The sequence below is a fragment of the Alligator mississippiensis genome, chromosome 3, assembly GCF_030867095.1.
Source record: "Alligator mississippiensis isolate rAllMis1 chromosome 3, rAllMis1, whole genome shotgun sequence".
Lineage (NCBI taxonomy): Eukaryota > Metazoa > Chordata > Crocodylia > Alligatoridae > Alligator > Alligator mississippiensis.
The window spans coordinates 23,926,561-23,942,129 of NC_081826.1; the positions used below are offsets into that span (position 1 = coordinate 23,926,561).

General features: G+C 42.8%; 1 protein-coding gene across 5 annotated transcripts in view; it reads left to right on the forward strand.

The window, feature by feature from the left end:
- Positions 1–15,569, forward strand: part of SAMD12 (sterile alpha motif domain containing 12) — a 273,317-nt gene that overhangs the window by 184,212 nt on the left and 73,536 nt on the right. The window contains exon 5 of one of the 5 annotated variants that reach the window (XR_009460636.1): positions 437–614. The exons of 3 other annotated variants lie outside the window; for them this stretch is intronic. The gene's annotated coding sequence lies outside the window, so the exon portion shown is untranslated. The remainder of the gene's footprint in view (positions 1–436; positions 615–15,569) is intronic. One more of the 5 variants, XR_009460637.1, reaches the window with a different exon arrangement.

Sequence of the window (15,569 nt, forward strand, 5' to 3'; positions counted from 1 at the left end):
TAGGAAAAGTCAGTGTTTTGAAATTTGCCCCCTCACTTCTATGTGCTCAGGGAGAGAAGGGTCTGATAGTAAGAGTGAGGAGGAGCTTCAGGGGGAAGAAGTTGTGTGGGGCAGAGGGTAAGAGGGCCACCTGACCCCCTCAGATATATTTTCCCTGCTGTAGCAGTGAGAGGGGGCAGATTTTATAGATCCAATAATTAGATTTCATACCTGGAATATTCTAACAAATTTATACATTTTCCGAATATCAAATCTACTTATTGGGGCGTTGTCTTATGTTTGAGTAAATACGGTACTTAAGACCAGGAGTTCCTTCAGAAGAAGAGCTGGATAAGTTGAGTCAAAGAAGTTTTAAGTGTGTATGTTGAGATGCCATTGTAGTTTGGCTATTGGCAACATTGGTGCACTTTTTTACACATTGCTTTTTTTTTTTAAGTGTTAATGCTTGTGGAGGTTGACAGTCCTGGAGACAAGACTGCACAATTCACACAGTAAGAACTGCAGGGATAGCAGCAGTGAAGTTTTCCCTTTGCTACCTGGAGTGACTCACAGCTAATCTAGAGCTGAGGAGGTATTTGCATCTCTGTGCACTATTATGGTGGTAATTTTGCAAGGTACGTGTGTGTTCACTAGTAGAAACTGAAACCAAGACCAGTGACTCACTTCTTTCAGATAAATAGCTATTGTATAGATACAACCTACCAATACAACCACTGCTTTGTACTGGCATCTTAGAGGTGACAAACTCCATGGAAGTCCCTTCTGAACTTTTCTGTACCCACACATTGATACAATTGAAGAATTGTAGAACACCTTTAAATTCCAGCTTTGTGTTTAGAGTTGAACCCTTCAGTTCCTCTCATCCAATTTTGTAAAGCCGTACGCAGCAAGTCTTCTAGGTTTTCAGGGACAAATAATAGAAATTTAGAATATTTGCTGTAATTTTCTTCTGTAGTATAAATCAGCAAATTATTCCATTTTCCTCTCTACTGGTGCTACATGCATAGTACCAAAGCTGCCTCTGAATCAAGATGGAAATGTAGCTGAGAAGTAAAAATAAGATTTGGACTTTAATATCAAATGTTCATCATTATGCATGTACAATTGCAATAATGATGTCCATGTGTAAATAGCAGAGTAGATTTTTTGCATTCCTGGTAATTCTACTGTTAAATAAGGCAGAGAGATCCTACAGACATGGCAGTACTTTTTATCCATCACAACATAGCACCAATCTTCATTTTGGGGAGGGAAGATTCAGTTTAAAGAATCCCATTTATTTAAATAAAAATAAACCATTTCCTAGCACAACACTCATCTTAATCCCAACTACTGGTAGACAGCTCTCTACTAGGAAATTCACATTTTAGGGTGTTCAGCATTATAAGCTTTAGTGATTTAAAGTCAAAACATTCTGAACTTTGCTTGACTATCATTTCCTCTCCATAAGGTAACCAAGGTGGGTTCAGGTACATATACATTTGTCAGTATTAACTGTTGATATTTGCTAACTGTAGACCAATAGGAGCCAGTCTTTTTGGCAAGCATGCCATAAATTAGCCCTTCACCCTTCCTGTGTGCTACTCTGATACCTTTCATTTACCTAATATGCTGCTCAGCTTTCTGCTCCCTGTTCCATGCTTCCTGACTACTGTGCTTCTTCCCTGATCTGATGCTCTGCTTTAAGCTCCATGCCCATCTGCTGCTGTGCTGCCTATCTTCTCCTCCATCTGCCCTGTGCCCACACAGAGGCTGCCTGTGCCACTTGTGGCACGTGTGTTGCAGGTTGGCTCCCCTTGTTATAGATAACAACTTGACTGATTCATTAGAGCCAGTAAAGCTACTGCATAAGGAGCAAGAAAATATAAGGGAAATGCATGCAAAATATTGAAAAGAGGAAAAATCAGAGCTTAACATTGGTTGAGTTGCAGCAGAAGTAATGAGGTGTGAAATGTGCTATTCCCAACCAATACGCCATGCTGCTTTAATTTACAGAATATATAATTATATAACATTAAAATTCTAGTACATCAGTCTTTGACAAAAAATTGAAATGAAAACAGACAAATGCATGAATTTATGTATAAAACAATTGTTGCAATAGGAATGGGCAAGAACATGAACTCTAAATGTTCTCATCATTTTAAAACTGTGCCCTTAGGATCCTTTATTCTTTGCTCTGACATACATTAATTTACCGTTGCAAGCCAATTTACTGAAGTCTGAAAACACATCCACCTACAGAAGTCCCCTCCCCAGAATATATTCTAGCTCGTCTAAATCAGGATATTAGTGTAAGCCCTGAAGTTGCTTCCACACACCCTAAAAGACTCTTATGGATACTTGGGGAGATTATGAAGATGCATACAAGGTTAATTATTCTCAATCAGATCATTGGTTGGTCCATCTCAACTGGTTTTCTGCCTCTAACAGTGACTCCATGAATCCAGTTAACCCAGGGGTGGGCAATTGTTTGGGCCCATGGACCACATAGGGAGTTTTGGTGAGCTTTCATGGGCTGAGTCATACCCTCCCCCCACCTCCCCCCCACGCTGGCAACAGCTCACCAAAATTCCCTAAATGACACCATCTTGTCTGCCTAGCTGTGCACCCTTCTTGTGTGGGTCCTGACAGCACAGGGCCAGGGCCCAGGGCGGAGATTTGATCTGCGCCCTGCATGTCCCTGCCCACAGAACCAGTGCCTGTCGCAGGGGTGTGTGGGCAGCAGATCATGGCTCTGCTCCATGGTTAGCCAGGATGGGGTCACAGGTGGGTGGAGAGCGGCATCCGGGAGCAGCACAGGCAGATGGGGCCGGGGCTGGGATTCCTAGCTAAGTGGCGGTGTCCCACAGAATCCAAACAGTAAGTAGTGGCTTCGTTGCTGATGGGACCAGGCATCAGGAGCTGAAGGGCCCCAGAGCACGTTGAATGCAATGTGGTCCCGCCAGCTCTGCAGTCCCAGTGGGGCTCAGCTCTTTGTGTGGATACCCCAACTCCTGGTACTGTACAGAGCTGAGCATTAGCCCAGCCTGAATAGTGCCAGGAGAGAGACCTAAGCGGGCAACATTTGCAGCCCCAGGCATGGCAGGAAGGAGCCTGGCATGGCAACAAGCGGTTGAGTGGATGCAAGAGCTTGGCAGCGGGTTGAGGCTTGGGAGGCAGTGGGGCTGCCACCAAACTTGGGGGCAGCGGAGGGCCTGAACCGCGGGGAGGGCAGGGCTGCATGGGGCACATAGGGTGGCAAGTGTCAGGCAGAAACTGCACAGTGGGGGCCACACTTGAGATGCTGTACAGTAGGAGCATTTGGGAGCAGCTGCTCCATGAATGCAGCCGGTCACTGCTGGACTTCTGTCCTGAGTCACCTAGTACCGAGTCCCACCCTAAAGCCCATGTCGGGCACTGATGCTGCCTCCGATCTCTGGGGCAGGCAGGCAGAAGTGGCTGCTTTGGTCTGGGGCTCTGGCTCGGAAGCCAGCAGCTGTCTCTGCTGTCTTGGCAGGAGTGTCAAGCACCGTCGGGCATCCCAGCCTGGGCTGCCTTCTGTTCCTGGGCTGGACAGGACCAAAGGCCCCACCACGGGCCAAACAAATTCCCTTGGTGGGTTATATCTAGCTCGCAGGCTATATTTTGCCCACCTTTGAATTAATCAGATGAGCAGTGCTTTAGTGACCATAATTAAACACACCACATCCACCACTCCAGGCACTTATGTTTTAGCCACAAATACCTTAAAATGGCAAATGTCTTTTTGTTGCATTTGTAAGAGTTGACAAATGTTGAGTTTTAATGGTTCCCATGATCTGACAAGGGAAGAAAAAGAAAGGGGAGAGGAGAGACTTTCTTTCTAATCTCTGCAGGTGAATTTATCCTGTGACGTGCTTTAAGTAGTTTATATTCAAAATTTTAATCTTAAATCTGGTAGAAAATATCAACCAGAATCTGCAGTTTTAAATTTTAAAACAGAAACATGTTGAGGAGCTTTATTTCTCAGGAAGCTTTTAAGGGGCTGTTCACTTGCTCTCCAGATGAGGAACTTAAATATAGCCCAAACCAGGAACGACCAAAAATTTGATATTAAATAGTGTTTTGGTGACAAGTGATATAAATTAGTATTTTCACTTTTCCCAGTATTAGAGAAGTTCACATATTGAAATGTGATCAGTGTGACAACTGACATTCAGCAGAAATCCTAAGAACTCAATAGCCCCAAAATGCAATTACTGAACTTGTTTCCAGAGAGGAGATTTCCAGAACACGTTTGGTTCACATTGAAGTGTGTGTTGTTTTTTGCCATATTTTTTCAGCTGAATGGTAAATGTAAGTCCCCAGTTCTTGCAGACTTCATAAGAACTAAATTAAAAGGCAAATTAAAGATCAGCTTTCTTTCCTCGCAGTTCTTGGAATAATGTAAACTGAGCCCATAAAGAACTGAGCCCACTGCTTATCACGTTGGTACTCCTTGGGGAGAAGGGTACGGACAGAATATATTTCTAGTTAGAACAAAAGAAAAACCATGGAGTTCCTGCGTCGAGAAGAAGACAAACCTGTTTAGTTTCCTAAACATTTAGGAAGTTGTGCTGAAAGTATATTCATTTTGGTAGTGTCTTTGGTGGGGTGGGAATAAATAAACTGAATTTTAATGACCGTTACAGGAAAAAAATAATCACAAATGCTAATATATTAGCAGCAATTAACAAGGTTAATAGTATGAAAACAAAAGAGAAACCCCTTTCCCCCAGTACAAAAAATAGATAAGATATGGTTTACTATATGGTATTTTTTTTTTTTTGATGTAACAGAGCTGATAGGGCTGTTTAAGTATGAAGTTTAATAAACACAATCCCTGGTCTTAGAACAGACGCAGGATCAGTACTTGCGAAACGCAGCTGTTAACGAAGGGATTTATTCATTTCTGCCAGAAATGTTATGCATCCATTAACACTTCAGAAGCAAGTTGAAGAGGAAGAAATCGGAGGATATCCCTAATATAAAGAAAAACAATTAATATGGATATTTTATAGCCAGATGAGAGGACTGTATTTGCGGCAAGGGTTGGAAGAGTAAGTGACTCATGCGATTAAAAGTATACTAAGAAAAATAATGGACCCGGATGTGTTCCTGGACTTAGTACTTAGGTCTGTGGGCAAGGAGGTGGTTCTGATTCTGACAAAACTGTTTAATTTTGTTGATGTTTAATACTTGTGGAGGTTCAGTTTGTGGCCCACCTGACACACACTACAGGATACTAAAGTAAGACACCACTCCCCAGAAAGAGATAAAAGATGCCAGTGCTGGTCTATAATAGCTTTACTTTTATCTTCAGCAGAGGAGAGTTGCTAGGTAAAAATTCTAAGCAAAAGGCATGAGAACAGACTCAGAGCTCCCTTTTCTGAGGTGATGGCTCAGTAAGGTTCTTGTTTGCGGAAAATAATTTCATTTCGAGATGAATACCAGGATTCTTTTGTAATATGGGCCTTGCTTCATATATTTCACAGCAACCAAATATCATGTGTCTGTACCTCCTATATCTAGTCAAGTTTGTGCACTTCAGCAGTGGTAATTTGAACATATAAAGCATGTTATTTGGAAGTTAGTATCTGTTTCACAGAAGAGCTTAATACTTGGAAGCCATTGCAGTGGTGGTATAAAAGACAGATTTTGCGAAGTACTATAATGAGCAATCGTGGAATCATAGAAATACAGGGCTGGGAGGGACCAGAACTAGGACCACCTAATTTAAAGCTGTAGCTAGGAAATCTGTAGGATTTCCCTCCTTGCTCTTAACACAGGCTTTCTCTGTGTTAACTGTGCAGTAGCATATGGCAAATGTTGACCTATTATAACTAATTGGGCATACTGCATTGTTTTGACCCAGTTACTGGAGCATGTGATAATGGGAGCAAGTATTCAAATTCATTTGCTTCTGCCAAAGAATGCAGCATCTTTCCAAGCATTTGGGTGGTGGCTTATACTTACGCTATTTTGGTGAGTTTGTATTTTGAATAGATAAAGTACAAGTTTTATATATGGATACTTGGTATTACATTCACCTACAGAACAGAAGATGAGCTTGTCTTTGTACCACTGCTTATCTGAGCTGCTCTAGGTTTGGAGACCATCCTTAAGTAAAGCCAAGGCACCTTGCCAGAGAAGCTATCTGGAGGATGAACTGCTTCATTTCTTTACTTTCTAGCCAGTGCTACTTGTTTTACACACAGTGCTGGGTCTTAATGCCAGCCCTCTTAGCACACTGGAATTTTCAGGCACGTTGGGTTGACACATTTTTTTCTGCTCCCTGTGATACAGATGCCGGAGAAATTAAATGTATCCCTGAGCTAGATTGAGCCCATTGTGTTCAATTACAAAAAGAAAGGACAAATAGGCCTAAGTCATTAATATATCTTCTACGTAGGGTCTGTCTAAAACACAGACAAGCAAACAAAAACCACTACCCCATTATCTGCTCTTCTGCTCCTTCTGGTGGTTATACAGAAACAGTAAACATCCCCTGTTCCCAAGGCTGTGCTGACAACGCTGATGATGGCGCTGCACAAATTAGGAGGTAAACAAAAAGCCATGTTAATTTCAAGCTCCATTAGAAACACAGGCTGTTAAACAAAAAAAAAAAAAAAAATCAATGTCTCCCAAACAGAAAAGGTCAAAATTGGAAGGGAAAGAAAGTTGGGTTTTCAGGTAGCTAAGAAGAAACTGAATACAAGGAAGAAGCTTCTTTTTTTCGTAAATTGGCAATCAAGAGAATGCCACTAATCAATGCTGTCTTAATGAAGAACACATGAGAAGTGAGCCATATACTAAGAATCATATTTAAGAGAAAAATACTAAGCATCTGGTTATGAATGTATTGCCTTTAAAGGCTAATTTCTATTTAAACCTTATGTGTTGGGTTTCAGACATTGAATAACTTTTTATAGTCATGGTGTAACACACATGATCCTTCTTTATCTTTGAAGAGCTTAATTGTCCAAGTTGATTTTGACTTTTTATTGGCATGGCTTATTTTTATATTTGAATCATGGGGACTTGTTCTTCTAAAGGTGTGAATAAATGATCAAATCATATCAAATTAAGTGAGGTGGAGAGCAGTTGCCATGGATAAATTCATTTGTGGGAACTGCCCCATATATCTGTTCTGTTCCATGTTAATTAGAAGGTAGACCAGGGCAGCTTGAATGATAAAATTGCTAAATTAGTGTAATATAGCTTCTATTTTCCACAGGATGGAGTGAACATACCATGGATCAGCTGATGATTGATAAATCCTCCTCACTTTCTTTTAACTAGGTATAGTTTGTTCATCTATCCACATGCTAAGTACTAGACTTTGCCTTACAGGCAGAATTAAATCCATGAAATGCATGTGGATCATTTTGTTACCATGGTTTTTGGAAGAGGATGACAGGAAAAAAGAAATATCAGGTTATATGCTTTTGTTTTATGGTAACATGCATTCCTCATCTCTGACAACCATAAATGTTTATTGATACACTTGAGCTTTACTTTGCATTCTAAACTAAGTTTCATAGGACTCCTTTGAATGACATATTACATTCTGAGTTGCACTATTTTTTTTGCCTATTTTCAAATATGCATAACTGTATTTAGATAGGTAGACCCATTAGAGTAAATGAGACATTTCATTTAAGTAGTTACATGGTTACATTTTTACAGGATCTTAACCTCAGTGTGCGTCAATGAATGTGTTGAAAGATTACGTCTTTATTACAGCTATCCATAATACAGCTGCTAGGGTTGAAGTATGTCTGTATTTACTGCATACCCTTGTAGTGCTAAGCATTGTTGAGAACAACACTTCTTACTTCTTTAGCATCTTCCAACCAGTGATCTCAAAGTACTTCTCAAATGTTAACGTGAAGTAGGTATTAATCCAGTTTACAGACTGAGAAAATAATACCGCGAGATTAAGCGCAGCAGTTTTGTATATGCTAATACTGTATTTACAAAGGTGTACACGAGGTTTAAAAGATCAGCATCAGCAAAAACATGGCCACATTCTGTGTGTGTTCAGAATATGAGTATGTGGCCAACATATTTTTAAAAGGTGCTTCGATGCTCCTCAGCTCAACACCACCTCCTGCCAAAACATCTCCCTGCATCTCTGAGATGTAGCTTACACTTGTGCTTGTCATGACATTCAGTGGATGTTAACACGTTGATTAAATTGGTTGTTTTTGCTGCAGAATTCTCAGGCCCTTCCACCTATTTACACAAACCCATGCTTTCCATATCCCTCCAAGAGCCTGGAACAAATTTGTCTCCGTATCCTCAGGGTCTTGCCCTCAACCACAGTCAGTCATTCCTCATCCCTTTCATTGTAATCCTACGTTGATGGCTTTAAATTGTATCTGTGTTCAGGCATCCAAAAAGGAAGGAGCCCAGATTCATCCCGTCCTAAGGATTTCCATATTTAGTTTGTTCATTTTCCCAGCAACCATCTTACAAACTCCCACTGACTGTACTTTCTGACTTTTTAACACAATTGCCAATAATAAAGATTCTGTAATCAGGACTTACTGTTACTGACAATATTGTAACTGATGCATAAAATAGAATATAGAAATCAGTTCATTCTTCAATAGTTGTGCTGGCTGTATATTGCTGACTATATTAAAATCTTGTTTTGGTCAGTAAAGTACATGGCTGAGAGTCAAGGGCATGTAAAAGCTGACATAATGAATGGCATTTTTACAAAGTTACTATGATTTGCCTAACAGCACGTTAAGGCTTTGGCTCTTTGGGTTAATGTTTGGCAATTCTGAGAAAATGGCAGTTGATTTTATTTCAGGAAATAGCTCCTTTTGTGCATTTTCGGTAGGTGCCTATTTGTTTTGTCAATGCTCCAAGTGCCCGTATACACCCTCTCTTTCAATCACTTTTGCAAATAGGAGACCAAATCTTACTTGTTTTAATCATGTGAAGTTAACTTCAGTGGGACTGAGTTTTGCCTGGCTGGTTTTTGTGTTTGCCTGTTAATAAATTATGAATGTCATATTGAAAAAGTCTGCTTTCTGAAACCAGCCTTCATGACATGTAAGTAATAATGTTTTCAGTGAAGCTTGAGGGCATACAGACTGCTCACCGCTTACTACTACAGTAAATTCTTTTCACTAGGCTTTCCTCTTTTGCAGCACAATTAATTTTACATTTCATTTACTGAGGTAGCATGCATTTAGGTTTATTATATTAGTTAAAATTAGTTTATGATGTTGCTCTTATTTTTAGCATGGTCAAAATGGAGGGAGAATTGAAGTGTGCTGTTGTACAGCATCAGGCTTTTGGTGGACAAGAGAATTTCACACAGAGGGTTGAAGAAGTGTCATTCCTGACTCAGCCTGCCTAGAGGGAATAGCTTTTCTTTTTAACATTTCATTAAAATCTTTCTAATGATACCTCAGAATGTCAGTGTGCGCTGTACAGCTAAAGCTAAGTGCATCAGAAGAATTTAAACTTTAACAATAGGAACTTAGTGATATAATCAAAAGCCACATGCAAATCTACAAAAGCTGGTGAAATTCAGTATATTGTTCCTTGTATTTCAGTATCTTTTTCATTCAGATTCATCTCCTGGTCTTTAAATGTTGTCACCAACAAGTTGGTTCTAAGAAATGCCACAAAATCATTACTACCAGAAGTGCCAAAATGTTTAGATATGTAGGAATTAGCATTATGAGCCCTTAATATTCATAGATGTCATGGATTTCTCATAGATTTCTAAGGTCAGAAGGGACCTATTAGATCAGGGGTGTCCAATCTTTTTGAATGTGGGGCTGGATCACGAACTTTCTATCATCCAGTGGGCCGATGAGCCATATTCAAAGACCTCACAGGAAGTGACATCACATGACCTTTGACACGCCTCCTTCTTGAACAGTCCCAATCAGCTCCTCTGTGCAGGAGCTGGAGAAATGGGCAGCAATCAACAAAAGTGATTTCCCTTGCTAAAATCTGTTAGAGGGCTGTAGCTTCTCACTGGCTTCAGCTCCAACCAAAATTTTTCCACCACTATCATGAGATTTGGCAACACTGAGTATCTGAACCAAAAGAGATGGTCGCATTAAAAGATAGGAATGTACCTAATGAAAAAGACAGGAGAAAATGAAAAAGAAAGGCGAAAGAACTGAAAATGTCTGAGTATGTTGTCCCTTAGCCACCCAATTTCTGAAATTCAATAGGAATTAGTGTATCATTAAAAAAAAAAAAAATCAATAAAAAGAATCTAGACTATTTATACGTAGGGTGACCATATATCCTGGATTGGCTGAGACAGTCCCAGATTTTATAGGCTGTCTCGGTGTTCCAGCCACTGGAGAAAATTTAAGCAAAAGTACCAGATTGGTGGGAATCTGGGAGCTGGGGGGTTGGGGCTGTGTGTGTGTGTGTGTGCATGCATGCATGTGCATGTGTGTGTGCTTCCAAGCACACGTGTGTTGCAGCAGACAGAGCCAAAGCAGCTATTGGGATGTGCTGGGAAGCACACACACATGCACGTGCATGCACGCACACACAGCCCCAACCTGGCACCGAGGCACCGCCAGCTGCGCACAGGAACTTACCCCATGCCTCTGTCTGCCCCAGCCCAGCCCCGAGGTGCCCCCAGCTCTGCACAGGAACTTACCCAATGCCTCAATCCGCCCTGGCCCGGCCTCGAGGCACCCCCAGCTCCACACGGGAACTTACCCCGTGCCTCCGTCCGCCCCGGCTGGCCCCGAGGCGCCCCCAGCTCTGTGCGGGAACTTACCTCGTGCCTCCATCCATCACGCATGCGGGCAGGGTGCAGGCCATGCTGCAGCTCCCCCGGCCACGTGCTGGGGGCAAGGGGCATAGCCCATCCCCAGCTCGTCCAATCAGGCATGGCTGGGGCAGCCCCGCTCCACGCAGCTCTCAGAGCAGCTGCGGCAGGACCCGGCTCACTGATGAGCTGGGCCCCGTGGGGGTGAGCAGCTCCCCTCCCCTCGCTGCCGGCTGTGGCCTGTGGGCCAGCCCTGCCCTCCTTGTTGCTGCCCCGCCGCTGCGGCTCGGTGCTCCGTCGCCGCTGCCACAGCGGCTCTGCGCTCCACGGCGGCCCTACCATCACTGCCGCCACCACCACAGCTCCGCATTCCACCGCTGTGTCTCTGCGCTTCACCGCCGCGGCGGTGTCTCCATGGTCCACTGCCGCTACTCTGGCTCCACGGCAGCCGCGCTGCCACCGCTGCGGTTCTGCGCTCCACCGCGGCTTCGCACTCCGTGGTGGCCCCGCCGCCGTGGCTCTGCACTTCATGGGGGCAGCGGCAGCGGTACTGTCACCGCCAATGTGGGCCAGATAAAATGGCTTGGCACACCGCATGTTGGACAAGCCTATATTAGATCATTGAGTCCGACCCCCTGCTCTGAGCAGGAAAGAGCGCTGGGGTCAAGTGACCTCAGCCATGTGCTTGTCTAACCTCCTCTCGAACACCTCCAAGGTAGGGAAAAGCACCACCTCCCTTGAAAGTCCATTCCATATTTTGGCAACCCTCACCGTAAAGAATTTCTTCCTATTTTCGATCTAAATCTCTTCTTCAGTTTATGGCCATTGTTTCTAGTAACCTCAAGGGGCGCCCTGGTAAACGGAATATCCCCTATTCCCTGCTGATCCCGCCCAATGAATTTGTAGGTAGCCACGAGATCACCTCTCAGACATTTCTTGTAGAGGCTGAAGAGATTCAGGTCCCTCAGTCTGTCTTCATAGGATCTTATCTTCATAGGGTCCCTTCCAGCAGGCTAACATTTTTTTTTCGGGATGCAATTTTTTTTTTGCCTAGTGGTCCTTTATGCTGCAATTTCTTCTCTCATTTAATTTCCTTTGTACCTTTTCTTAGAAACAAATAAATGTATAAGTAGGTTAATGTGATGCCCACTGAAGTCAATATGTGTGTTCCCATTCACTTCTTTGGATACTTAATAGAGACCTGAAATAGAGTTGGGGAAAGGGACATTCATGTGGCTTTCCCATCACAAGTGAGGTCTCGACACAAGTTAAATGGCAGAGAAATGCTGAGACATCAGCATGTGAATGGAACTTTGCCTGATGTGGTTTCAGAGAAATAAAAACATATTTAGCTCACAAGGGGAATTCTATTGTAAGTGCTCAAGGAAAAATTTTCTTTTGAGGAAACAATTAGTAAATTCAGTCCATGTGTCTTTTGTACTGCCTTTTCCCTCTTTGATATATGACAGTTTCTTATAAAGCATTGGGATTAGGAGTTCAGCAGTATATAAAATGCATGAGGTAAAGGTGGCCTTATAAGAGTTTCCCTAGCCGCTTGTACCAACCAACCCAATATTTATCTTGCCTTTTCTCCATTGAAAAAGTAGGTTATTTGCCAGAGTCCTCCTGAACTCTTACTATATAACATAATTTTTGCTGCTGTGCTCATTTCTAAGAGATATCTATTTTTATTGCTGTCTCCATCTGAGATATTTCAGGCTAATGAAATAGTGTGATTGTTTTCACTTCAAAAGTAAAATTTCTTTTCCATTTTAGAATTTCACACAATAAAATAGAAATATAAATCTGAGCAGATATTTTTGCTTAAGCTGCTTTTAGAAAACAAATTATCCTAATGAAGACCTGGCAAGGATGTGCTGTGCATTTTGTGAACACAGTTGATTGTGAAGGTTTGTTAAAACTGTCCTCTGTCTAGGTATATGCAGAAACATTACCTTAAGGAACTATGAAGCTGTTGTGTTTTTCACAGCCAAAACTATTACAGGACTGAATGTAACTATACTTTTTTTGTGTGCACCCCAGGAACTCTAGGGAAATGTTCACAAACACAAAAACCAAGACCACAAATACTAATGGCTACAATACTTAACTGAGAGTGGCATCGGAGCTATTTGCTGTAGGATACTTTACAACTCACAATAAGTGTATGCAGGATGAAACCCCACGTCCTATTCAGTAATGAGCACCTAGCACAACATTTTCTACTATGACGTATACTGGAGCACCCAAACAGGAGTTGCACTGGTATCTCTCCAAAAGTCACATTTAATTATACAACAAAGAATATATTAAAATATATCATCTTGAATATGTATACACCCTGTTGTGAAAGGAATACAAACCTATTCAAATCAAGGAAGAACACTGGATACTAGGTCTTATAATCTTCTTTATAAGCCTCTGCCAAAACATGTTATTTGGGCCATCAGTTACACTTATGGACTCTTTGTTACTAAAACTGTACTTGCTACTTATGGATGACAAATTACAAACTATGGAGACTTTTAGAGATAATGGGTGTCTATACACGTACTCTGGGGTGTAAGGTGGGGGGTGCTTTAATTAGAGCAGTTCAGAGAGCCGCTTTAATGAAGGTGCCTACAACATCACTGTCCACATATTCATTGTCCCACGCTTCAAAATGGCAGCGGAGGCACTTTAACCAAAGCTCATTCAACAAGCTTTGGTAAAAGCATCCTTCTCGCCATTTTGAAACTGGGGGATGCTGAATACACGTGATGTGGAGGCTGTTGGAGCACACTAATTAGCATGCTCCGGCAGAGTCATAGCAGACTCAATCAAGTCTGCTCCGATGCATGCTAATAGAGCTCTGCCACATGTATAGGTGCCCAATGGATTATAAACTGTTTCTAGGTTTCTGAAGTTTCCATGAGGAAACAATAATAAATGAAAAAAATGACCTTCTCTTAGTTGAGAAAAATATGTGGGCCTGGCATAGTGGTGGGCAAAATCCATTCCGTAGGTCAAATCCAGCCTGCCAGCTGATTGGATCCATCCTGTGGACAGGCACCCATCAATTGATTGTATCTGGCCTGGCTACCCGTGTGATGCTTTGCATGAGGCTGAACCACACCTACTCCCACCCAGGGCAGCCCCCTCCCTGCACCCACCAGACACCTGCCCCAGCCAGCGTGCACAGCTTCCCAGCATGGACTGCCCCAGGTTGCAGCCGCCCAGTTACTGCTCAGCTCCCCTAACCTCCAGTGGCTCCTCCTTCTGCCCCTGCTATACCTCTCTTGGCAGCAGGTAATGTGGGGAAGCCATGGGAACACATGCCAGGCAGTGAGGGAAGCTGCAGCTGGGTGGCTCCTGCCCCAGTGCATAGGGCTCCAGCTCCCAGCTGCCTTCCACCCACTCCACCTGTGCAGCACTATGAGCAGCCACTTGCAGGCTGCCCAGCGCACATCCACCCAGTCTCCCCACACCACCTAAAGCGGTGCAGCAGGGGCAGGAGGAGGGGCTGCCACTAGAGGCAGGGGGAGCTGAGCAGTATACGGGCAGCTACAGCTTCGCTAAGAGCTTCCCCACCAGAAAGCTGTGTGTGCTGGCTGGGGCAAGGAGTGGGGTGGTACTTTCTGATGGGTGCAGGCGGGAGTATGCTATGGGCTGCCTCAGGCGGGAGAGTACCTGCACCCAGGCCAGGCAAGCCCTCCCCCAGTCCCTGGCCAGCTCCCGGGACCTAGTACACAGGCAGCCCCCTCAGCACATGTGCCTACCCCTCCACGCACACCCTCACACACTCACAAACCCCACACCTATCCCCCTCTTTCCCCTCTCCCCAAACACACAATATAAAAGAGTAAGACTTTGTTTCGAGCTATTATGCAATCACCTCTATATATACCACTCAACATAAATCAGGACGAAAATTATTTTTTGAAACAGAATTAAAATATGTTATAGTAGATGTTAGATTTTTACTATATGATTTGTTTTTTTATCTATAATTTGTTAATATAATATCTTCTGAAAGATTTTGTGTGGCCCTCAACACCTCACCAAAACTTGTTAAGTGGCCCTCCAGCTGAAAGAATTGCCCACCACTGGTCTAGCAGGATAGTAAACACTGATGTGTAGTAAGACCAATCTAGTATTATTATTTTTGCATGCTCATCTCCTTGATACATGGGAACATGACTCAAATTAACATATTTGTTAACATGTCCGTATATTGTCCACAGTAGCCATGATGGCTGTGTGTTGTCTTCAGCTTTGTCCACACATCAGACTGAAACTACTTGTCTCCTTCAAGGGCCTTAATAGCCTGTCCCTCCCCTGTCATCTCTCATTCAATATGGACAAGTTGATGTCCACTCCCAATGCTAGGATCCATTGCCCAATTTATAAATTTTCAGGCAACTACTTCTGTGCTTCCTTCCATGATGTCTGTTATGTTATGGAGTAGCTCCCTGTAAAACCTCCTCTGTCATGATATCTAGTCAGTTCTTAGGCTTACTGTCTGTACCGTACCCTGAAGTCTGCAATATAGTCCTGCCTTTATATACATGGAGGAGGAAACTATCTTCTTATTCTTTGTTTGTACAGCACTAGCAAAGGAACAGAGCTCCTGGATGCTTTGGTAAACAGATCATCTTATGGAAGAATCTTGATTTTCAATTATTTTAACCAAACATTTAGCATTATAGGATGATCCCTTAAGGAGGCTGACAGTTTGACATGATTTTGTCTCCTAAGGCTATGAAAAAAAAATTGTGAATTGTGAGGGAAAAGGATTTTTGTGGATAATACCTTTTATTGG